This window comes from Ascaphus truei, chromosome 4, assembly GCF_040206685.1.
Source record: "Ascaphus truei isolate aAscTru1 chromosome 4, aAscTru1.hap1, whole genome shotgun sequence".
Classification (NCBI taxonomy): Eukaryota; Metazoa; Chordata; class Amphibia; order Anura; family Ascaphidae; genus Ascaphus; species Ascaphus truei.
In genome coordinates, this window is record NC_134486.1 from 423,027,310 (window position 1) to 423,053,983 (window position 26,674).

The 26,674-nt window shown below is 52.4% G+C and overlaps 1 protein-coding gene across 1 annotated transcript in view; it reads left to right on the top strand.

The window, feature by feature from the left end:
• The window catches only part of LOC142492482 (phosphofurin acidic cluster sorting protein 2-like), a 330,781-nt gene that overhangs the window by 263,331 nt on the left and 40,776 nt on the right, over positions 1–26,674 (top strand). The window lies entirely within an intron of this gene.

The following is a 26,674-nucleotide window of genomic DNA, read 5'->3' on the forward strand; positions in this document are numbered from 1 at the left end:
TGCGGTGTTGTCCCTGATGTTTATAATGACTAGTACGCATGCGCTAGCTGTTCGCTGGCGTCTGAGGTTGCCAGGGTTACTAGAGACGCTGTCTGTGTCCTGATTCAGCACGCAGCTGCGTTTTCTTCGTTGGCTCCCCGGCTTACAGCATTTGTTGATGCGCTTGCGCAATGGGTGATGCGCTGTGGACACCGGCATTAGTCGCAAGGCTATGACGTCATAACGGGCCGTTCTGATTGCAGCATTGAATTCCCTCCGGTTGCAGGTCTGGAGGTAATGACTCCGGTACAGGTATTGGTTAGTGCTATGGGACAGGCAGGTGAGGTGCATCTTGATACTGATTGGGTGATGCTGATTGGTGTATTCTGTTTGTGGTGCACTGTGGGTGGGGGTATATATGTGGGTCACTCACACTTGCTGTTTGCACGGCCCTGAGGAAGGTCTCCCTGTGGGACCGAAACGTTGGCTTTCGTGTAACTGTTTGTTTTTGAATACAATTGCCTTTTGGATTACTCCTTGCTGTATGCTGTCTCCTTTACCGGTTCTTGGACTGGTAACTATGCTGTATATACAGCAGGGCCCCGCTTCTCGGCGATCCGCTGATACGGCGGCACCGAGAAGGGGGCCGCCATGTTGGTTTGTAAATCGCGCATGCGCAGAACGGGCGAGTGCGCCCGGCGCGCATGCGCAGACCGCAGGTTGCACGTGCATACCATAGTTCTGGGGAAGAATTGGGAATGTGCAAATTGTCTGTAAGAATGTATTTCTTTTCTTTGTGACAATCCTTCCCCCAGTTAGAATTATTTCATGATGAGATTTGGGCTAGCTGTGTGTAATTGTATTGTATGTCTTTATTTGTATAGCGCCATTAATGTACATAGCGCTTCACAGTAGTAATACACGTGGTCATCATATAAATAACAAATAATAAATAAATATAAATAACAGATCATGGGAATAAGTGCTTCATTTAGGAAGAGGAGTCCCTGCTCCGAGGAGCTTACAATCTAATTGGTATGTAGGAGGAACATACAGAAACAGTAGGAGGGCATTTTGGTAAGTGCTTCGCAGGGGGCCAAGCTTTATGTATCATGTGTCTAGTAATATCTACGCTACTACTCATATGCTTCTTTAAGCAAGTGTGTCTTATGGTGGGTCTTAATGGTAGATAGAGTGGGTGCTAGTCGGGTACCGAGGGGAAGGGCATTCCAGAGGTGCGGGGCAGTCAGTGAGAGGTTTAAGGCGGGAGAGGGCTTTAGATAAGCTAATGTAATGCTAAATCCTGTCTTTTACATAATTACCTTATGTCTGTATTTATGCCTGTGTTAGCAATTCCCCCACAGCTTAGGTACACTAGTTGGTATTGTGTGGTGATGGAATTAACATGCAAGAAACTAAATGAGAAATACCACTGTTACTGTCATTTCTATCGAGAAAGAAGTAATTCACTCAGTTGAAGCTCTCCATAGAAATGGATCAGAACAAAGGTACAGTAGGGGATTAGTTAAATGAATCAGTTATCAGGTCTGAGCCCAAGGCACTGTTTTCTCTTGGCTGGCTGCCTTTGTTCAATAGCCACCAGGGGGTATATAAGGGGCGCTGCTGGGCAGTGCATTGGTTACCCTCAGAGGGAGAGACACTCTGGGAGGGAGTGTGGAGATTCCCTCAGAAGTCCATCAGAAGTCCACCTCTGGGAAGGAGTGTGGAGATACATTTTAGAGGGACTGCTGTGTGTAGCACTTTGATATCCTGGAGAAGCAGACAGGGGAAACCCATTTGAAGTGAGTCCTTGCACCAAGGAAAGGTAGATTTCATCCCCCAGACCCCTGCAAGTGTATACATTTTTTATTCCGCATTTCTGTGTGTTTCCGAGGATTTATACAAAATAAACCCCATTTTATTTCATGACTGTGTTTTGCCCTGTGACTGATCCCTTAAATATAAATGGTGTTAAAAGTTCTGGTCTACCGTGACAATAGGTGTTTGTTGTTTTTGTATATTTGTGTTTTCTGTGCTATTTAAAGGAACAGGCAATAAAGCCTTATATTAATTTCACCTTAAAAATGGTTTCCATTGGATACTACCTCTACACACATCTTTTACATTTGGCTTGCATGGAAATCTGGCCCAGATAACCAAATCCTGGTCTGGATTATTAATTTGTAACCCCAGCTGGTGTCCTTCCTGCTTGGATTCTGTGTGTGTGTGTGTATGTACATGTAACCCTCTTATCCCCCACCTGACATGAGATTCGGTGGGGTACATCTTCTACTGGTTACTGTACACGGTCTTGGTGCTGTGACCTGCTGGCAAACAGGAGGGCTGAGGGCTCCGCGGTGTTGTGGGGAGAACCAGGACAGGGACAGGAGGTGGTGTGGGACAGGTTACCTTGCTCTTGTTCTCTCTGGGTGGTGCCTCCAGCCAGTAGGGATCCTCTGGGGTCTCCAAAGGAGGGACCCCCACTGACACTCTCTCCTTCTCACACCAGGAACAGTGATACACACACAGCAGCTTCTTTCTGTGGTTCTTTATTGGCAGAGCAGCATACACAGCATAGTACAGCGTCACAGCATAGTACAGCGTCAGCATAGTACAGCGTCACAGCATAGTACGGCATCACAGCATAGTACAGCGTCACAGCATAGTACAGCATCACAGCATAGTACAGCATCACAGCATAGGCCTGCTCTTTCTTCTCTGCCATTCTGCTCATGGCAGCATAACTCCCCTCCCTCCTTACCCAGGTGGGGTAAGAGGGAGAGAATGATTTCCTGTCAGCTCTACTCAATATCTCCTCTCAGACTAACCCATCTTCCTAACTGATCACTTATTTTAGGAAACATGTCTCAATTTGAATATCCTCAGGGAGTGTCTCTAGCTTTGAATCATTACAACTCAAAGCTGGATACCGATTGGCTCACCCACATCAGGGGGTGTTCCAACCCATATCCACCCTTTGGATTAACATGCTCACAGGTTGCTTAGGCCCGCCCCTGAATATTGCTACAATACTCAGAGCTGAAATGCAAACATTCTAACTGAAGGAATTAACCTTTCCACTGCCTGTACTAACAGGACTGACAGAGGAAAGGCCCAGAATTAGCAATAGCTGCCAAAGGCTAGGCTATATACATATATATATTTCTACCTGCTGCAACATATCCCTTTGGAGGAAATTGGCTGTCGTGTGAGGGGGGTATTGAGGAGACAGGACTTTTGTTTGTATTCAAACCCATTCATTCTTTTTCCTGTCTCTTCCGGTAACACCCATCTCTCCATACTTCTTTGCGTTGTCTGAGCATCTGAATCAGCTTTGTATTTAAGGTTCAAGTTTCACATTGTTTTTGAGAACAGACAGGATACATTGTACGTGAGAACAGACAGGATACATTGTACGTGAGAACAGGCAGGATACATTGTACGTGAGAACAGACAGGATACATTGTACGTGAGAACAGGCAGGATACATTGTACGTGAGAACAGACAGGATACATTGTGCGTGAGAACAGACAGGATACATTGTACGTGAGAACAGGCAGGATACATTGTACGTGAGAACAGACAGGATACATTGTACGTGAGAACAGACAGGATACATTGTACGTGAGAACAGACAGGATACATTGTACGTGAGAACAGACAGGATACATTGTACGTGAGAACAGGCAGGATACATTGTACGTGAGAACAGACAGGATACATTGTACGTGAGAACAGACAGGATACATTGTGCGTGAGAACAGGCAGGATACATTGTGCGTGAGAACAGACAGGATACATTGTGCGTGAGAACAGACAGGATACATTGTGCGTGAGAACAGACAGGATACATTGTACGTGAGAACAGGCAGGATACATTGTGCGTGAGAACAGACAGGATACATTGTACGTGAGAACAGGCAGGATACATTGTACGTGAGAACAGAGAGGATACATTGTACGTGAGAACAGACAGGATACATTGTGCGTGAGAACAGGCAGGATACATTGTGCGTGAGAACAGGCAGGATACATTGTGCGTGAGAACAGACAGGATACATTGTGCGTGAGAACAGACAGGATACATTGTGCGTGAGAACAGACAGGATACATTGTACGTGAGAACAGGCAGGATACATTGTGCGTGAGAACAGACAGGATACATTGTACGTGAGAACAGGCAGGATACATTGTACGTGAGAACAGAGAGGATACATTGTACGTGAGAACAGACAGGATACATTGTACGTGAGAACAGGCAGGATACATTGTACGTGAGAACAGGCAGGATACATTGTACGTGAGAACAGAGAGGATACATTGTACGTGAGAACAGACAGGATACATTGTACGTGAGAACAGAGAGGATACATTGTACGTGAGAACAGACAGGATACATTGTACGTGAGAACAGGCAGGATACATTGTACGTGAGAACAGAGAGGATACATTGTACGTGAGAACAGACAGGATACATTGTACGTGAGAACAGACAGGATACATTGTACGTGAGAACAGACAGGATACATTGTACGTGAGAACAGACAGGATACATTGTACGTGAGAACAGACAGGATACATTGTACGTGAGAACAGACAGGATACATTGTACGTGAGAACAGACAGGATACATTGTACGTGAGAACAGACAGGATACATTGTACGTGAGAACAGACAGGATACATTGTACGTGAGAACAGACAGGATACATTGTACGTGAGAACAGGCAGGATACATTGTGCGTGAGAACAGACAGGATACATTGTGCGTGAGAACAGACAGGATACATTGTGCGTGAGAACAGACAGGATACATTGTACGTGAGAACAGGCAGGATACATTGTGCGTGAGAACAGACAGGATACATTGTACGTGAGAACAGGCAGGATACATTGTACGTGAGAACAGAGAGGATACATTGTACGTGAGAACAGACAGGATACATTGTACGTGAGAACAGGCAGGATACATTGTACGTGAGAACAGGCAGGATACATTGTACGTGAGAACAGAGAGGATACATTGTACGTGAGAACAGACAGGATACATTGTACGTGAGAACAGACAGGATACATTGTACGTGAGAACAGGCAGGATACATTGTACGTGAGAACAGAGAGGATACATTGTACGTGAGAACAGACAGGATACATTGTACGTGAGAACAGAGAGGATACATTGTACGTGAGAACAGACAGGATACATTGTACGTGAGAACAGGCAGGATACATTGTACGTGAGAACAGAGAGGATACATTGTACGTGAGAACAGACAGGATACATTGTACGTGAGAACAGACAGGATACATTGTACGTGAGAACAGACAGGATACATTGTACGTGAGAACAGACAGGATACATTGTACGTGAGAACAGGCAGGATACATTGTACGTGAGAACAGACAGGATACATTGTACGTGAGAACAGACAGGATACATTGTACGTGAGAACAGGCAGGATACATTGTACGTGAGAACAGACAGGATACATTGTACGTGAGAACAGACAGGATACATTGTACGTGAGAACAGACAGGATACATTGTACGTGAGAACAGACAGGATACATTGTACGTGAGAACAGACAGGATACATTGTACGTGAGAACAGACAGAATACATTGTACGTGAGAACAGACAGGATACATTGTACGTGAGAACAGACAGGATACATTGTACGTGAGAACAGACAGGATACATTGTACGTGAGAACAGAGAGGATACATTGTACGTGAGAACAGACAGGATACATTGTACGTGAGAACAGACAGGATACATTGTACGTGAGAACAGACAGGATACATTGTACGTGAGAACAGACAGGATACATTGTACGTGAGAACAGACAGGATACATTGTACGTGAGAACAGACAGGATACATTGTACGTGAGAACAGACAGAATACATTGTACGTGAGAACAGACAGAATACATTGTACGTGAGAACAGACAGGATACATTGTACGTGAGAACAGACAGGATACATTGTACATGAGAACAGACAGGATACATTGTACGTGAGAACAGACAGGATACATTGTACGTGAGAACAGACAGGATACATTGTACGTGAGAACAGACAGGATACATTGTACGTGAGAACAGACAGGATACATTGTACGTGAGAACAGACAGGATACATTGTACGTGAGAACAGACAGGATACATTGTACGTGAGAACAGACAGGATACATTGTACGTGAGAACAGACAGGATACATTGTAAGTGAGATCAGACAGGATACATTGTATGTGAGAACAGACAGAATACATTGTACGTGAGAACAGACAGGATACATTGTAAGTGAGAACAGACAGGATACATTGTACGTGAGAACAGACAGGATACATTGTACGTGAGAACAGACAGGATACATTGTAAGTGAGAACAGACAGGATACATTGTACGTGAGAACAGACAGGATACATTGTACGTGAGAACAGGCAGGATACATTGTACGTGAGAACAGGCAGGATACATTGTACGTGAGAACAGAGAGGATACATTGTACGTGAGAACAGACAGGATACATTGTACGTGAGAACAGACAGGATACATTGTACGTGAGAACAGACAGGATACATTGTACGTGAGAACAGAGAGGATACATTGTACGTGAGAACAGACAGGATACATTGTACGTGAGAACAGGCAGGATACATTGTACGTGAGAACAGAGAGGATACATTGTACGTGAGAACAGACAGGATACATTGTACGTGAGAACAGACAGGATACATTGTACGTGAGAACAGACAGGATACATTGTACGTGAGAACAGGCAGGATACATTGTACGTGAGAACAGACAGGATACATTGTACGTGAGAACAGACAGGATACATTGTACGTGAGAACAGGCAGGATACATTGTACGTGAGAACAGACAGGATACATTGTACGTGAGAACAGACAGGATACATTGTACGTGAGAACAGACAGGATTCATTGTACGTGAGAACAGACAGGATACATTGTACGTGAGAACAGACAGGATACATTGTACGTGAGAACAGACAGAATACATTGTACGTGAGAACAGACAGGATACATTGTACGTGAGAACAGACAGGATACATTGTACGTGAGAACAGACAGAATACATTGTACGTGAGAACAGACAGAATACATTGTACGTGAGAACAGACAGGATACATTGTACGTGAGAACAGACAGGATACATTGTACGTGAGAACAGACAGGATACATTGTACGTGAGAACAGACAGGATACATTGTACGTGAGAACAGACAGGATACATTGTACGTGAGAACAGACAGGATACATTGTACGTGAGAACAGACAGGATACATTGTACGTGAGAACAGACAGGATACATTGTACGTGAGAACAGACAGGATACATTGTACGTGAGAACAGACAGGATACATTGTACGTGAGAACAGACAGGATACATTGTAAGTGAGAACCGACAGGATACATTGTACGTGAGAACAGACAGAATACATTGTACGTGAGAACAGACAGGATACATTGTAAGTGAGAACAGACAGGATACATTGTACGTGAGAACAGACAGGATACATTGTACGTGAGAACAGACAGGATACATTGTAAGTGAGAACAGACAGGATACATTGTACGTGAGAACAGACAGGATACATTGTACGTGAGAACAGACAGGATACATTGTACGTGAGAACAGACAGGATACATTGTACGTGAGAACAGACAGGATACATTGTACGTGAGAACAGACAGAATACATTGTACGTGAGAACAGACAGGATACATTGTACGTGAGAACAGGCAGGATACATTGTACGTGAGAACAGACAGGATACATTGTACGTGAGAACAGACAGGATACATTGTACGTGAGAACAGACAGGATACATTGTACGTGAGAACAGACAGGATACATTGTACGTGAGAACAGACAGGATACATTGTAAGTGAGAACAGACAGGATACATTGTACGTGAGAACAGACAGAATACATTGTACGTGAGAACAGACAGGATACATTGTAAGTGAGAACAGACAGGATACATTGTACGTGAGAACAGACAGGATACATTGTACGTGAGAACAGACAGGATACATTGTAAGTGAGAACAGACAGGATACATTGTACGTGAGAACAGACAGGATACATTGTACGTGAGAACAGACAGGATACATTGTACGTGAGAACAGACAGAATACATTGTACGTGAGAACAGACAGGATACATTGTACGTGAGAACAGGCAGGATACATTGTACGTGAGAACAGACAGGATACATTGTACGTGAGAACAGGCAGGATACATTGTACGTGAGAACAGAGAGGATACATTGTACGTGAGAACAGGCAGGATACATTGTACGTGAGAACAGGCAGGATACATTGTACGTGAGAACAGACAGGATACATTGTACGTGAGAACAGACAGGATACATTGTACGTGAGAACAGACAGGATACATTGTACGTGAGAACAGACAGGATACATTGTACGTGAGAACAGACAGGATACATTGTACGTGAGAACAGACAGGATACATTGTACGTGAGAACAGACAGGATACATTGTACGTGAGAACAGACAGGATACATTGTACGTGAGAACAGACAGGATACATTGTACGTGAGAACAGACAGGATACATTGTACGTGAGAACAGACAGGATACATTGTACGTGAGAACAGACAGGATACATTGTACGTGAGAACAGACAGGATACATTGTACGTGAGAACAGACAGGATACATTGTACGTGAGAACAGACAGGATACATTGTACGTGAGAACAGACAGGATACATTGTACGTGAGAACAGACAGGATACATTGTACGTGAGAACAGGCAGGATACATTGTACGTGAGAACAGAGAGGATACATTGTACGTGAGAACAGACAGGATACATTGTGCGTGAGAACAGGCAGGATACATTGTGCGTGAGAACAGGCAGGATACATTGTGCGTGAGAACAGGCAGGATACATTGTGCGTGAGAACAGGCAGGATACATTGTACGTGAGAACAGACAGGATACATTGTACGTGAGAACAGACAGGATACATTGTACGTGAGAACAGACAGGATACATTGTACGTGAGAACAGACAGGATACATTGTACGTGAGAACAGACAGGATACATTGTACGTGAGAACAGACAGGATACATTGTACGTGAGAACAGGCAGGATACATTGTACGTGAGAACAGGCAGGATACATTGTACGTGAGAACAGACAGGATACATTGTACGTGAGAACAGACAGGATACATTGTACGTGAGAACAGACAGGATACATTGTACGTGAGAACAGACAGGATACATTGTACGTGAGAACAGACAGGATACATTGTACGTGAGAACAGACAGGATACATTGTACGTGAGAACAGACAGGATACATTGTACGTGAGAACAGACAGGATACATTGTACGTGAGAACAGACAGGATACATTGTACGTGAGAACAGACAGGATACATTGGTTATACACTTATGTTTTGAGACACAGTGGAAGGTTCCCTTGTAAGATTGTCTTATTTTTTTCCAAATGCCTCCATCCCACCTCCATTCTCCTACGGATTTTATTTGGAAGGTTCCCCAGCTATTGTTACTTGCCGGCCAAGGTATACATCAGCTTCAACTTCATCCAGCTCTATTCATTTTATTTCAATCGTTGTAGACTGGACACATTTGTTGAACATCACTTTGATCTCACAGAGATTCATATGGAGGTCCACCTTTCTTTGCGAGTTCTCTGATTTGTTGCTGGAGGTCTTCTGGGCTTGTGGCAAGAGTACACAAATGTAATCTGTACAGGGGTGACATTTTACAGCCATGGGACATTATGTGGAATACAGGTGGTGAATAATGTGAATCAAACAGCGGTCCTCCTGTAACTCCATATCAGGGTGCGCTGTGTGATGTCATGCGATCGCTGGCTTTATGGCTGTGTGATGTCATGCGATCGCTGGCTTTATGGCTGTGTGATGTCATGCGATCGCTGGCTTTATGGCTGTGTGATGTCATGCGATCGCTGGCTTTATGGCTGTGTGATGTCATGCGATCGCTGGCTTTATGGCTGTGTGATGTCATGCGATCGCTGGCTTTATGGCTGTGGGATGTCATGCGATCGCTGGCTTTATGGCTGTGTGATGTCATGCGATCGCTGGCTTTATGGCTGTGGGATGTCATGCGATCGCTGGCTTTATGGCTGTGTGATGTCATGCGATCGCTGGCTTTATGGCTGTGTGATGTCATGCGATCGCTGGCTTTATGGCTGTGTGATGTCATGCAATCGCTGGCTTTATGGCTGTGTGATGTCATGCAATCGCTGGCTTTATGGCTGTGTGATGTCATGCGATCGCTGGCTTTATGGCTGTGTGATGTCATGCAATCGCTGGCTTTATGGCTGTGGGATGTCATGCGATCGCTGGCTTTATGGCTGTGTGATGTCATGCGATCGCTGGCTTTATGGCTGTGTGATGTCATGCAATCGCTGGCTTTATGGCTGTGTGATGTCATGCGATCGCTGGCTTTATGGCTGTGTGATGTCATGCAATCGCTGGCTTTATGGCTGTGTGATGTCATGCAATCGCTGGCTTTATGGCTGTGGGATGTCATGCGATCGCTGGCTTTATGGCTGTGTGATGTCATGCGATCGCTGGCTTTATGGCTGTGTGATGTCATGCGATCGCTGGCTTTATGGCTGTGTGATGTCATGCGATCGCTGGCTTTATGGCTGTGTGATGTCATGCAATCGCTGGCTTTATGGCTGTGTGATGTCATGCAATCGCTGGCTTTATGGCTGTGTGATGTCATGCAATCGCTGGCTTTATGGCTGTGTGATGTCATGCGATCGCTGGCTTTATGGCTGTGTGATGTCATGCAATCGCTGGCTTTATGGCTGTGTGATGTCATGCGATCGCTGGCTTTATGGCTGTGGGATGTCATGCAATCGCTGGCTTTATGGCTGTGTGATGTCATGCGATCGCTGGCTTTATGGCTGTGTGATGTCATGCGATCGCTGGCTTTATGGCTGTGTGATGTCATGCAATCGCTGGCTTTATGGCTGTGTGATGTCATGCGATCGCTGGCTTTATGGCTGTGTGATGTCATGCGATCGCTGGCTTTATGGCTGTGTGATGTCATGCGATCGCTGGCTTTATGGCTGTGTGATGTCATGCGATCGCTGGCTTTATGGCTGTGTGATGTCATGCGATCGCTGGCTTTATGGCTGTGGGATGTCATGCGATCGCTGGCTTTATGGCTGTGTGATGTCATGCGATCGCTGGCTTTATGGCTGTGTGATGTCATGCAATCGCTGGCTTTATGGCTGTGTGATGTCATGCAATCGCTGGCTTTATGGCTGTGTGATGTCATGCGATCGCTGGCTTTATGGCTGTGGGATATCTGTACAAATAAGATAACACAGCAATCTGTGTCCCATGAGGTGGATATAATTCCTTGGTCTCATAGAATCTGACAGCACTTAAGAACCACTCTTCCTAGTCTCCTTTCTGATGCGTTCTGTATGTGCCAGGCTGGGCACACGCACAGCTCTCTGCCCCTGTGGCACTGCTCAGGTTGATGCACTCTGTATGTGCCAGGCTGGGCACACGCACAGCTCTCTGCCCCTGTGGCACTGCTCGGGTTGATGCACTCTGTATGTGCCAGGCTGGGCACACGCACAGCTCTCTGCCCCTGTGGCACTGCTCGGGTTGATGCCCTCTGTATGTGCCAGGCTGGGCACACGCACAGCTCTCTGCCCCTGTGGCACTGCTCGGGTTGATGCCCTCTGTATGTGCCAGGCTGGGCACACGCACAGCTCTCTGCCCCTGTGGCACTGCTCGGGTTGATGCACTCTGTATGTGCCAGGCTGGGCACACGCACAGCTCTCTGCCCCTGTGGCACTGCTCGGGTTGATGCACTCTGTATGTGCCAGGCTGGGCACACGCACAGCTCTCTGCCCCTGTGGCACTGCTCGGGTTGATGCACTCTGTATGTGCCAGGCTGGGCACACGCACAGCTCTCTGCCCCTGTGGCACTGCTCAGGTTGATGCACTCTGTATGTGCCAGGCTGGGCACACGCACAGCTCTCTGCCCCTGTGGCACTGCTCAGGTTGATGCACTCTGTATGTGCCAGGCTGGGCACCCGCACAGCTCTCTGCCCCTGTGGCACTGCTCGGGTTGATGCACTCTGTATATGCCAGGCTGGGCACACGCACAGCTCTCTGCCCCTGTGGCACTGCTCAGGTTGATGCACTCTGTATGTGCCAGGCTGGGCACACGCACAGCTCTCTGCCCCTGTGACACTGCTCGGGTTGATGCACTCTGTATGTGCCAGGCTCGGCACACGCACAGCTCTCTGCCCCTGTGGCACTGCTCGGGTTGATGCACTCTGTATGTGCCAGGCTGGGCACACGCACAGCTCTCTGCCCCTGTGGCACTGCTCAGGTTGATGCACTCTGTATGTGCCAGGCTGGGCACACGCACAGCTCTCTGCCCCTGTGGCACTGCTCGGGTTGATGCACTCTGTATGTGCCAGGCTGGGCACACGCACAGCTCTCTGCCCCTGTGGCACTGCTCGGGTTGATGCACTCTGTATGTGCCAGGCTGGGCACACGCACAGCTCTCTGCCCCTTGGGCACTGCTCGGGTTGATGCACTCTGTATGTGCCAGGCTGAGCACACGCACAGCTCTCTGCCTCTGTGGCACTGCTCAGGTTGATGCACTCTGTATGTGCCAGGCTGAGCACACGCACAACTCTCTGCCCCTGTGGCACTGCTCGGGTTGATGCACTCTGTATGTGCCAGACTGGGCACACGCACAGCTCTCTGCCCCTGTGGCACTGCTCAGGTTGATGCGTTCTGTATGTGCCAGGCTGAGCACACGCACAGCTCTCTGCCCCTGTGGCACTGCTCAGGTTGATGCACTCTGTATGTGCCAGGCTGGGCACACGCACAGCACTCTGCCCCTGTGGCACTGCTCAGGTTGATGCGTTCTGTATGTGCCAGGCTGGGCACACGCACAGCTCTGTGCCCCTGTGGCACTGCTCGGGTTGATGCACTCTGTATGTGCCAGGCTGGGCACACGCACAGCTCTCTGCCCCTGTGGCACTAATCGGGTTGATACACTCTGTATGTGCCAGGCTGGGCACACGCACAGCTCTCTGCCCCTGTGGCACTGCTTGGGTTGATACACTCTGTATGTGCCAGGCTGGTCACACGCACAGCTCTCTGCCCCTGTGGCACTGCGTGGGTTGATGCACTCTGTATGTGCCAGGCTGGGCACACGCACAGCTCTCTGCCCCTGTGGCACTGCTCATGTTGATGCACTCTGTATGTGCCAGGCTGGGCACACGCACAGCTCTCTGCCCCTGTGGCACTGCTCGGGTTGATGCACTCTGTATGTGCCAGGCTGGGCACACGCACAGCTCTCTGCCCCTGTGGCACTGCTCAGGTTGATGCGTTCTGTATGTGCCAGGCTGGGCACATGCACAGCTCTCTGCCCCTGTGGCACTGCTCAGGTTGATGCACTCTGTATGTGCCAGGCTGGGCACATGCACAGCTCTCTGCCTCTGTGGCACTGCTCAGGTTGATGCACTCTGTATGTGCCAGGCTGGGCACACGCACAGCTGTCTGCCCCTGTGGCACTGCTCAGGTTGATGCACTCTGTATGTGCCAGGCTGGGCACACGCACAGCTCTCTGCCCCTGTGGCACTGCTCGGGTTGATGCACTCTGTATGTGCCAGGCTGGGCACACGCAGAGCTCTCTGCCCCTGTGGCACTGCGCGGGTTGATACACTCTGTATGTGCCAGGCTGGGCACACGCACAGCTCTCTGCCCCTGTGGCACTAATCGGGTTGATACACTCTGTATGTGCCAGGCTGGGCACACGCACAGCTCTCTGCCCCGTGGCACTGCTTGGGTTGATACACTCTGTATGTGCCAGGCTGGTCACACGCACAGCTCTCTGCCCCTGTGGCACTGCGTGGGTTGATGCACTCTGTATGTGCCAGGCTGGGCACACGCACAGCTCTCTGCCCCTGTGGCACTGCTCATGTTGATGCACTCTGTATGTGCCAGGCTGGGCACACGCACAGCTCTCTGCCCCTGTGGCACTGCTCGGGTTGATGCACTCTGTATGTGCCAGGCTGGGCACACGCACAGCTCTCTGCCCCTGTGGCACTGCTCAGGTTGATGCACTCTGTATGTGCCAGGCTGGGCACACGCACAGCTCTCTGCCCCTGTGGCACTGCTCATGTTGATGCACTCTGTATGTGCCAGGCTGGGCACACGCACAGCTCTCTGCCCCTGTGGCACTGCTCGGGTTGATGCACTCTGTATGTGCCAGGCTGGGCACACGCACAGCTCTCTGCCCCTGTGGCACTGCTCAGGTTGATGCGTTCTGTATGTGCCAGGCTGGGCACACGCACAGCTCTCTGCCCCTGTGGCACTGCTCAGGTTGATGCACTCTGTATGTGCCAGGCTGGGCACATGCACAGCTCTCTGCCTCTGTGGCACTGCTCAGGTTGATGCACTCTGTATGTGCCAGGCTGGGCACACGCACAGCTGTCTGCCCCTGTGGCACTGCTCAGGTTGATGCACTCTGTATGTGCCAGGCTGGGCACACGCGCAGCTCTCTGCCCCTGTGGCACTGCTCGGGTTGATGCACTCTGTATGTGCCAGGCTGGGCACACGCACAGCTCTCTGCCCCTGTGGCACTGCTCGGGTTGATGCACTCTGTATGTGCCAGGCTGGGCACACGCAGAGCTCTCTGCCCCTGTGGCACTGCGCGGGTTGATACACTCTGTATGTGCCAGGCTGGGCACACGCACAGCTCTCTGCCCCTGTGGCACTAATCGGGTTGATACACTCTGTATGTGCCAGGCTGGGCACACGCACAGCTCTCTGCCCCGTGGCACTGCTTGGGTTGATACACTCTGTATGTGCCAGGCTGGTCACACGCACAGCTCTCTGCCCCTGTGGCACTGCTTGGGTTGATGCACTCTGTATGTGCCAGGCTGGGCACACGCACAGCTCTCTGCCCCTGTGGCACTGCTCATGTTGATGCACTCTGTATGTGCCAGGCTGGGCACACGCACAGCTCTCTGCCCCTGTGGCACTGCTCGGGTTGATGCACTCTGTATGTGCCAGGCTGGGCACACGCACAGCTCTCTGCCCCTGTGGCACTGCTCAGGTTGATGCACTCTGTATGTGCCAGGCTGGGCACACGCACAGCTCTCTGCCCCTGTGACACTGCTCAGGTTGATGCACTCTGTATGTGCCAGGCTGGGCACACGCACAGCTCTCTGCCCTGTGGCACTGCTCGGGTTGATGCCCTCTGTATGTGCCAGGCTGGGCACACGCACAGCTCTCTGCCCCTGTGGCACTGCTCAGGTTGATGCACTCTGTATGTGCCAGGCTGGGCACACGCACAGCTCTCTGCCCTGTGGCACTGCTCAGGTTGATGCGTTCTGTATGTGCCAGGCTGGGCACACGCACAGCTCTCTGCCCCTGTGGCACTGCTCGGGTTGATGCACTCTGTATGTGCCAGGCTGGGCACACGCACAGCTCTCTGCCCCTGTGGCACTGCTCGGGTTGATGCACTCTGTATGTGCCAGGCTGGGCACACGCACAGCTCTCTGCCCCTGTGGCACTGCTCGGGTTGATGCATTCTGTATGTGCCAGGCTGGGCACACGCACAGCTCTCTGCCCTGTGGCACTGCTCGGGTTGATGCCCTCTGTATGTGCCAGGCTGGGCACACGCACAGCTCTCTGCCCCTGTGGCACTGCTCGGGTTGATGCATTCTGTATGTGCCAGGCTGGGCACACGCACAGCTCTCTGCCCCTGTGGCACTGCTCGGGTTGATGCACTCTGTATGTGCCAGGCTGGGCACACGCACAGCTCTCTGCCCCTGTGGCACTGCGTGGGTTGATGCACTCTGTATGTGCCAGGCTGGGCACACGCACAGCTCTCTGCCCCTGTGGCACTGCGTGGGTTGATGCACTCTGTATGTGCCAGGCTGGGCACACGCAGAGCTCTCTGCCCCTGTGGCACTGCTCGGGTTGATACACTCTGTATGTGCCAGGCTGGGCACACGCACAGCTCTCTGCCCCTGTGGCACTGCGCGGGTTGATACACTCTGTATGTGCCAGGCTGGGCACACGCACAGCTCTCTGCCCCTGTGGCACTAATCGGGTTGATACACTCTGTATGTGCCAGGCTGGGCACACGCACAGCTCTCTGCCCCTGTGGCACTGCTCGGGTTGATGCACTCTATATGTGCCAGGCTGGGCACACGCACAGCTCTCTGCCCCTGTGGCACTGCTCGGGTTGATGCACTCTGTATGTGCCAGGCTGGGCACACGCAGAGCTCTCTGCCCCTGTGACACTGCTCGGGTTGATGCACTCTGTATGTGCCAGGCTGGGCACACGCACAGCTCTCTGCCCCTGTGGCACTGCTCGGGTTGATGCCCTCTGTATGTGCCAGGCTGGGCACACGCACAGCTCTCTGCCCCTGTGGCACTGCTCGGGTTGATGCACTCTGTATGTGCCAGGCTGGGCACACGCACAGCTCTCTGCCCCTGTGGCACTGCGTGGGTTTGTGCACTCTGTATGTGCCAGGCTGGGCACACGCACAGCTCTCTGCCCCTGTGGCACTGCTCATGTTGATGCACTCTGTATGTGCCAGGCTGGGCACACGCACAGCTCTCTGCCCCTGTGGCACTGCTCGGGTTGATGCACTCTGTATGTGCCAGGCTGGGCACACGCACAGCTCTCTGCCCCTGTGGCACTGCTCAGGTTGATGCACTCTGTATGTGCCAGGCTGGGCACACGCACAGCTCTCTGCCCCTGTGACACTGCTCAGGTTGATGCACTCTGTATGTGCCAGGCTGGGCACACGCACAACTCTCTGCCCTGTGGCACTGCTCGGGTTGATGCCCTCTGTATGTGCCAGGCTGGGCACACGCACAGCTCTCTGCCCCTGTGGCACTGCTCGGGTTGATGCACTCTGTATGTGCCAGGCTGGGCACACGCACAGCTCTCTGCCCCTGTGGCACTGCTCGGGTTGATGCACTCTGTATGTGCCAGGCTGGGCACACGCAGAGCTCTCTGCCCCTGTGGCACTGCGCGGGTTGATACACTCTGTATGTGCCAGGCTGGGCACACGCACAGCTCTCTGCCCCTGTGGCACTAATCGGGTTGATACACTCTGTATGTGCCAGGCTGGGCACACGCACAGCTCTCTGCCCCGTGGCACTGCTTGGGTTGATACACTCTGTATGTGCCAGGCTGGTCACACGCACAGCTCTCTGCCCCTGTGGCACTGCTTGGGTTGATGCACTCTGTATGTGCCAGGCTGGGCACACGCACAGCTCTCTGCCCCTGTGGCACTGCTCATGTTGATGCACTCTGTATGTGCCAGGCTGGGCACACGCACAGCTCTCTGCCCCTGTGGCACTGCTCGGGTTGATGCACTCTGTATGTGCCAGGCTGGGCACACGCACAGCTCTCTGCCCCTGTGGCACTGCTCAGGTTGATGCACTCTGTATGTGCCAGGCTGGGCACACGCACAGCTCTCTGCCCCTGTGACACTGCTCAGGTTGATGCACTCTGTATGTGCCAGGCTGGGCACACGCACAGCTCTCTGCCCTGTGGCACTGCTCGGGTTGATGCCCTCTGTATGTGCCAGGCTGGGCACACGCACAGCTCTCTGCCCCTGTGGCACTGCTCAGGTTGATGCACTCTGTATGTGCCAGGCTGGGCACACGCACAGCTCTCTGCCCTGTGGCACTGCTCAGGTTGATGCGTTCTGTATGTGCCAGGCTGGGCACACGCACAGCTCTCTGCCCCTGTGGCACTGCTCGGGTTGATGCACTCTGTATGTGCCAGGCTGGGCACACGCACAGCTCTCTGCCCCTGTGGCACTGCTCGGGTTGATGCACTCTGTATGTGCCAGGCTGGGCACACGCACAGCTCTCTGCCCCTGTGGCACTGCTCGGGTTGATGCATTCTGTATGTGCCAGGCTGGGCACACGCACAGCTCTCTGCCCTGTGGCACTGCTCGGGTTGATGCCCTCTGTATGTGCCAGGCTGGGCACACGCACAGCTCTCTGCCCCTGTGGCACTGCTCGGGTTGATGCATTCTGTATGTGCCAGGCTGGGCACACGCACAGCTCTCTGCCCCTGTGGCACTGCTCGGGTTGATGCACTCTGTATGTGCCAGGCTGGGCACACGCACAGCTCTCTGCCCCTGTGGCACTGCGTGGGTTGATGCACTCTGTATGTGCCAGGCTGGGCACACGCACAGCTCTCTGCCCCTGTGGCACTGCGTGGGTTGATGCACTCTGTATGTGCCAGGCTGGGCACACGCAGAGCTCTCTGCCCCTGTGGCACTGCTCGGGTTGATACACTCTGTATGTGCCAGGCTGGGCACACGCACAGCTCTCTGCCCCTGTGGCACTGCGCGGGTTGATACACTCTGTATGTGCCAGGCTGGGCACACGCACAGCTCTCTGCCCCTGTGGCACTAATCGGGTTGATACACTCTGTATGTGCCAGGCTGGGCACACGCACAGCTCTCTGCCCCTGTGGCACTGCTCGGGTTGATGCACTCTATATGTGCCAGGCTGGGCACACGCACAGCTCTCTGCCCCTGTGGCACTGCTCGGGTTGATGCACTCTGTATGTGCCAGGCTGGGCACACGCAGAGCTCTCTGCCCCTGTGACACTGCTCGGGTTGATGCACTCTGTATGTGCCAGGCTGGGCACACGCACAGCTCTCTGCCCCTGTGGCACTGCTCGGGTTGATGCCCTCTGTATGTGCCAGGCTGGGCACACGCACAGCTCTCTGCCCCTGTGGCACTGCTCGGGTTGATGCACTCTGTATGTGCCAGGCTGGGCACACGCACAGCTCTCTGCCCCTGTGGCACTGCGTGGGTTTGTGCACTCTGTATGTGCCAGGCTGGGCACACGCACAGCTCTCTGCCCCTGTGGCACTGCTCATGTTGATGCACTCTGTATGTGCCAGGCTGGGCACACGCACAGCTCTCTGCCCCTGTGGCACTGCTCGGGTTGATGCACTCTGTATGTGCCAGGCTGGGCACACGCACAGCTCTCTGCCCCTGTGGCACTGCTCAGGTTGATGCACTCTGTATGTGCCAGGCTGGGCACACGCACAGCTCTCTGCCCCTGTGACACTGCTCAGGTTGATGCACTCTGTATGTGCCAGGCTGGGCACACGCACAACTCTCTGCCCTGTGGCACTGCTCGGGTTGATGCCCTCTGTATGTGCCAGGCTGGGCACACGCACAGCTCTCTGCCCCTGTGGCACTGCTCAGGTTGATGCACTCTGTATGTGCCAGGCTGGGCACACGCACAGCTCTCTGCCCTGTGGCACTGCTCAGGTTGATGCGTTCTGTATGTGCCAGGCTGGGCACACGCACAGCTCTCTGCCCCTGTGGCACTGCTCGGGTTGATGCACTCTGTATGTGCCAGGCTGGGCACACGCACAGCTCTCTGCCCCTGTGGCACTGCTCGGGTTGATGCACTCTGTATGTGCCAGGCTGGGCACACGCACAGCTCTCTGCCCCTGTGGCACTGCTCGGGTTGATGCATTCTGTATGTGCCAGGCTGGGCACACGCACAGCTCTCTGCCCTGTGGCACTGCTCGGGTTGATGCCCTCTGTATGTGCCAGGCTGGGCACACGCACAGCTCTCTGCCCCTGTGGCACTGCTCGGGTTGATGCATTCTGTATGTGCCAGGCTGGGCACACGCACAGCTCTCTGCCCCTGTGGCACTGCTCGGGTTGATGCACTCTGTATGTGCCAGGCTGGGCACACGCACAGCTCTCTGCCCCTGTGGCACTGCGTGGGTTGATGCACTCTGTATGTGCCAGGCTGGGCACACGCACAGCTCTCTGCCCCTGTGGCACTGCGTGGGTTGATGCACTCTGTATGTGCCAGGCTGGGCACACGCAGAGCTCTCTGCCCCTGTGGCACTGCTCGGGTTGATACACTCTGTATGTGCCAGGCTGGGCACACGCACAGCTCTCTGCCCCTGTGGCACTGCGCGGGTTGATACACTCTGTATGTGCCAGGCTGGGCACACGCACAGCTCTCTGCCCCTGTGGCACTAATCGGGTTGATACACTCTGTATGTGCCAGGCTGGGCACACGCACAGCTCTCTGCCCCTGTGGCACTGCTCGGGTTGATGCACTCTATATGTGCCAGGCTGGGCACACGCACAGCTCTCTGCCCCTGTGGCACTGCTCGGGTTGATGCACTCTGTATGTGCCAGGCTGGGCACACGCAGAGCTCTCTGCCCCTGTGACACTGCTCGGGTTGATGCACTCTGTATGTGCCAGGCTGGGCACACGCACAGCTCTCTGCCCCTGTGGCACTGCTCGGGTTGATGCCCTCTGTATGTGCCAGGCTGGGCACACGCACAGCTCTCTGCCCCTGTGGCACTGCTCGGGTTGATGCACTCTGTATGTGCCAGGCTGGGCACACGCACAGCTCTCTGCCCCTGTGGCACTGCTCAGGTTGATGCCCTCTGTATGTGCCAGGCTGGGCACACGCACAGCTCTCTGCCCCTGTGGCACTGCTCGGGTTGATGCACTCTGTATGTGCCAGGCTGGACACACGCACAGCTCTCTGCCCCCGTGGCACTGCTCAGGTTGATGCACTCTGTATGTGCCAGGCTGGGCACACGCACAGCTCTCTGCCCCTGTGGCACTGCTCGGGTTGATGCACTCTGTATGTGCCAGGCTGGGCACACACACAGCTCTCTGCCCCTGTGGCACTGCGTGGGTTGATGCACTCTGTATGTGCCAGGCTGGTCACATGCAGAGCACTCTGCCCCTGTGGCACTGCGTGGGTTGATGCCCTCTGTATGTGCCAGGCTGGGCACACGCACAGCTCTCTGCCCCTGTGGCACTAATCGGGTTGATACACTCTGTATGTGCCAGGTTGGTCACATGCAGAGCACTCTGCCCCTGTGGCACTGCGTGGGTTGATGCACTCTGTATGTGCCAGGCTGGGCACATGCACAGCTCTCTGCCCCTGTGGCACTGCGTGGGTTGATGCACTCTGTATGTGCCAGGCTGGGCACACGCACAGCTCTCTGCCCCTGTGACACTGCTCGGGTTGATGCACTCTGTATGTGCCAGGCTGGGCACACGCACAGCTCTCTGCCCCTGTGGCACTGCGTGGGTTGATGCACTCTGTATGTGCCAGGCTGGGCACACGCACAGCTCTCTGCCCCTGTGGCACTGCTCAGGTTGATGCACTCTGTATGTGCCAGGCTGGTCACACGCACAGCTCTCTGCCCCTGTGGCACTGCGTGGGTTGATGCACTCTGTATGTGCCAGGCTGGGCACACGCACAGCTCTCTGCCCCTGTGGCACTGCTCAGGTTGATGCACTCTGTATGTGCCAGGCTGGGCACATGCACAGCTCTCTGCCCCTGTGGCACTGCTCAGGTTGATGCACTCTGTATGTGCCAGGCTGGGCACACGCACAGCTCTCTGCCCCTGTGGCACTGCTCAGGTTGATGCACTCTGTATGTGCCAGGCTGGGCACACGCACAGCTCTCTGCCCCTGTGGCACTGCGTGGGTTGATGCACTCTGTATGTGCCAGGCTGGGCACACGCACAGCTCTCTGCCCCTGTGACACTGCTCAGGTTGATGCACTCTGTATGTGCCAGGCTGGGCACACGCACAGCTCTCTGCCCCTGTGACACTGCTCGGGTTGATGCACTCTGTATGTGCCAGGCTGGTCACACGCACAGCTCTCTGCCCCTGTGGCACTGCGTGGGTTGATGCACTCTGTATGTGCCCGGCTGGTCACATGCAGAGCACTCTGCCCCTGTGGCACTGCGTGGGTTGATGCACTCTGTATGTGCCAGGCTGGTCACACGCACAGCTCTCTGCCCCTGTGGCACTGCGTGGGTTGATGCCCTCTGTATGTGCCAGGCTGGGCACACGCACAGCTCTCTGCCCCTGTGGCACTAATCGGGTTGATACACTCTGTATGTGCCCGGCTGGTCACATGCAGAGCACTCTGCCCCTGTGGCACTGCGTGGGTTGATGCACTCTGTATGTGCCAGGCTGGGCACACGCACAGCTCTCTGCCCCTGTGGCACTGCGTGGGTTGATGCACTCTGTATGTGCCAGGCTGGTCACACGCACAGCTCTCTGCCCCTGTGGCACTGCTCGGGTTGATGCACTCTGTATGTGCCAGGCTGGGCACACGCACAGCTCTCTGCCCCTGTGGCACTGCGTGGGTTGATGCATTCTGTATGTGCCAGGCTGGGCACATGCAGAGCACTCTGCCCCTGTGGCACTGCGTGGGTTGATGCACTCTGTATGTGCCAGGCTGGTCACACGCACAGCTCTCTGCCCCTGTGGCACTGCGTGGGTTGATGCACTCTGTATGTGCCAGGCTGGGCACACGCACAGCTCTCTGCCCCTGTGGCACTGCGTGGGTTGATGCACTCTGTATGTGCCAGGCTGGGCACACGCACAGCTCTCTGCCCCTGTGGCACTGCGTGGGTTGATGCACTCTGTATGTGCCAGGCTGGTCACATGCAGAGCTCTCTGCCCCTGTGGCACTGCTCGGGTTGATGCACTCTGTATGTGCCAGGCTGGTCACACGCACAGCTCTCTGCCCCTGTGGCACTGCGTGGGTTGATGCACTCTGTATGTGCCAGGCTGGTCACATGCAGAGCTCTCTGTGCCAGGTACAATACTCACCTCATATTTCTTTGGTTTCTGGCTTTCCAGGAAGAGAAGTCTATACTTTGATTTTTATAGCTGGTACTGTTACCCTGTGCCCGTCTGTCTTTCTGTCTGTGCCCCCTACCTCTTTACTGTAACTTTTCCATTGTCTCCTTGCTTCTGTCTGCCCCCTGCTCCCTCTCTCTTCTGTCCCCCCCTCCCTCTCTCTGTCCATCCCCTTCTCCCCCTCTCTGTCTCCCCTCCCTCTCTGTTTCATTCCGTGGCTTACTGCACACACATTGTAGGGTTTACTTCCGGAGTCTCGATCCGTGGCCGCCTCTTCCTTAATAAAAGGAACACAGATGTTATTGGTTATCCATCATTATTTCCTTGGACTGTGAAAGTCGTGGATGTTTTTCCCCCGATTCATGCCCTGAAAAGCAGACTTCCTGGTAATCCACGTTTTGCCTTCCTCCCCCCACACATGGGGAGAGGAGGCACTTTGCCAGCGGAAGCGGAGCGCAATGGGGGGAGCTGCAAGAAGGGAAACTTCTCCCAGGCCTTGGCTTGCAATGTTCACCTGGTATCATGTCACTGGCATTGTTTCATTGTGCTGCTGTAAGGGGCAGCCCCTTTAGTAGTGAGAAGTTACCCAGGAGCCCCCACTATCTCTCTGTCCCGCTCGTATAGGGCAGGGGGTGTGTCGGTTCTAGTTCTACTCATCACTAGAGTCTGTGATCAATATATAAATCCATCTGAACCTGTTCTCTTCTTGTCATGTGGTCCAGTCTGTGCCTGTGCTCACAGGATCCCATCACTATCTCAGCTCATGTGATCCTCTGAATGTCTCACAGGATCCAGTCACTGAATGTCAGCTCATGTGATCCGCTAAATGTCTCACAGGGTCCCATCACTATCTCAGCTCATGTGATCCGCTAAATGTCTCACAGGATCCCATCACTGAATGTCAGCTCATGTGATCCGCTGAATATCTCACAGGATCCCATCACTATCTCAGCTCATGTGATCCGCTAAATGTCTCACAGGATCCCATCACTGTATTTCAGCTCATGTGATCCGCTGAATATCTCACAGGATCCCATCACTATCTCAGCTCATGTGATCCGCTAAATGTCTCACAGGATCCCGTCACTGAATGTCAGCTCATGTGATCCGCTAAATGTCTCACAGGATCCCATCACTGTATTTCAGCTCATGTGATCCGCTGAATATCTCACAGGATCCCATCACTATCTCAGCTCATGTGATCCGCTAAATGTCTCACAGGATCCCATCACTGAATGTCAGCTCATGTGATCAGCTGAATTTCTCACCGGATCCAGTCACTGAATGTCAGCTCATGTGATCCGCTAAATGTCTCACAGGATCCCATCACTGTATTTCAGCTTATGTGATCCACTGAATATCTCACAGGATCCCGTCACTGAATGTCAGCTCATGTGATCTGCTGAATATCTCACAGAATCCAATCACTGTATTTCAGCTCATGTGATCCGCTAAATGTCTCACAGGATCCCATCACTGTATCTCAGCTCATGTGATCCGCTTTGTGTGATGGTGACATGCTTTCTTCCTGTATCTTGGCTCCATCCTGTCCCAGATAGATCCTGGTTATTACCTCTCATACCCTCATCTTCACACCACTCAGATGTGGTTAATTTACATATTCCATGTAGTTCCATATGCAATGTGTGTGTGTGTGTGTGTGTGTGTGTGTGTGTGCCTCTAACTGTATGCAATGTGTGTGTGTGTGTGTGTGTGTGTGTGTGTGTGTGTGCGTGCGTGTGTGTGTGTGTGTGCCTCTAACTGTATGCAATGTGTGTGTGCCTCTAACTGTATATGCAACGTGTGTGTGTGTGTGTGTGTGTGTGTGTGTGTGTGTGTGTGTGTGTGTGTGTCTCTAACTGTATGCAGTGTGTGTGTGTGTGTGTGTGTGTGTGTGTGTGTGTGTGTGTGTGTGTGTGTGTGTGTGTGTGTGTGGTGTGTGGTGTGTGTGTGTGTGTGTGTGTGTGTGTGTGTGTGTGTGTGCGCCTCTAACTGTATGCAATGTGTGTGTGTGTGTGTGTGTGTGTGTGTGTGTGTGTGCCTCTAACTGTATGCAATGTGTGTGTGTGTGTGCCTCTAACTGTATGCAATGTGTGTGTGTGTGTGCCTCTAACTGTATGCAATGTGTGTGTGTGTGTGTGTGTGTGTGTGTGTGTGTGTGTGTGTGTGTGTGTGTGTGTGTGTGTGTGTGTGTCTCTAACTGTATGCAATGTGTGTGTGTGTGTGTGTGTGTGTGTGTGTGTGTGTGTGTGTGTGTGTGTGTCTCTAACTGTATGCTGTGTGTGTGTGTGTGTGTGTGTGTGTGTGTGTGTGTGTGTGTGTGTGTGTGTGTGTGTGTGTGTGTGTGTGTGTGTGTGTGTGTGTGTGTCTCTAACTGTATGCAATGTGTGTGTGTGTGTGTGTGTGTGTGCCTCTAACTGTATGCAATGTGTGTGTGTGTGTGTGTGTGTGTGTGTGTGTGTGTGTGTGGGTGTGTGTGTGTGTGTGTGTGTGTGTGTGTGTGTGTGTGTGTGTGCGCCTCTAACTGTATGCAATGTGTTTGTGTGTGTGCCTCTAACTGTATGCAATGTGTGTGTGTGTGTGTGCCTCTAACTGTATGCAATGTGTGTGTGTGTGTGTGTGTGTGTGCCTCTAACTGTATGCAATGTGTGTGTGTGTGTGCCTCTAACTGTATGCAATGTGTGTGTGTGTGTGTGTGTGTGTGTGTGTGTGTGTGTGTGTGTGTGTGTGTGTGTGTGTGTGTGCCTCTAACTGTATGCAATGTGTGTGTGTGTGCCTCTAACTGTATGCAATGTGTGTGTGTGCCTCTAACTGTATGCAATGTGTGTGTGTGTGCCTCTAACTGTATGCAATGTGTGTGTGTGCCTCTAACTGTATGCAATGTGTGTGTGTGTGCCTCTAACTGTATGCAATGTGTGTGTGTGTGTGTGTGTGTGTGTGTGTGTGTGTGTGTGTGTGTGTGTGTGTGTGTGTGTGTGTGTGTGTGTGTGTGTGCCTCTAACTGTATGCAATGTGTGTGTGTGTGCCTCTAACTGTATGCAATGTGTGTGTGTGCCTCTAACTGTATGCAATGTGTGTGTGTGTGCCTCTAACTGTATGCAATGTGTGTGTGTGTGTGCCTCTAACTGTATGCAATGTGTGTGTGTGTGCCTCTAACTGTATGCAATGTGTGTGTGTGTGTGCCTCTAACTGTATGCAATGTGTGTGTGTGTGCCTCTAACTGTATGCAATGTGTGTGTGTGCCTCTAACTGTATGCAATGTGTGTGTGTGTGCCTCTAACTGTATGCAATGTGTGTGTGTGCCTCTAACTGTATGCAATGTGTATGTGTGTGCCTCTAACTGTATATGAAAAACAATACAGACCGGCGCCTTACAGTCCAAATGGAAAGAATAAGGATGAGTCCGGAGATTGGCTGCAATGTCCAGTGAAGGGTGATCCAGTCGTTAGACAGCAGACTCAAGAAGTCCACAGGGTACAGGCAGGTGTGTAAGGTAAGCGTGGTCCGGCGGCAGCTGTTAGTAGACGCGTGGCACTTATGGAAGACTGCAGGCCCCTCTTCTGATCGACACCAGGCTGGGCGTCACTGCAGGCAGCTTCTCACGATGCCTTCCGTCCGAGACCGGAATTGCGTCACTGTAGGCGGGACCGCTTTCCTGTTGATCCCCTGAAGAAGTGCGCATGCGCACGAAACGCGTTGGGCCTTTGAGAGTTACATTTTGGCAGTCAACTTGAATAGGAGCAGACCCCTGCAAGAACCCATCCGGTTACGGTTTACAGGAGAATCAACAGGAAAGCGGTCCCGCCTACAGTGACGCAATTCCGGTCGCGGACGGAAGGCACCGTGAGAAGCTGCCTGCAGTGACGCCCAGCCTGGTATCGATCAGAAGAGGGGCCTGCAGTCTTCCATAAGTGCCACGCGTCTACTAACAGCTGCCGCCGG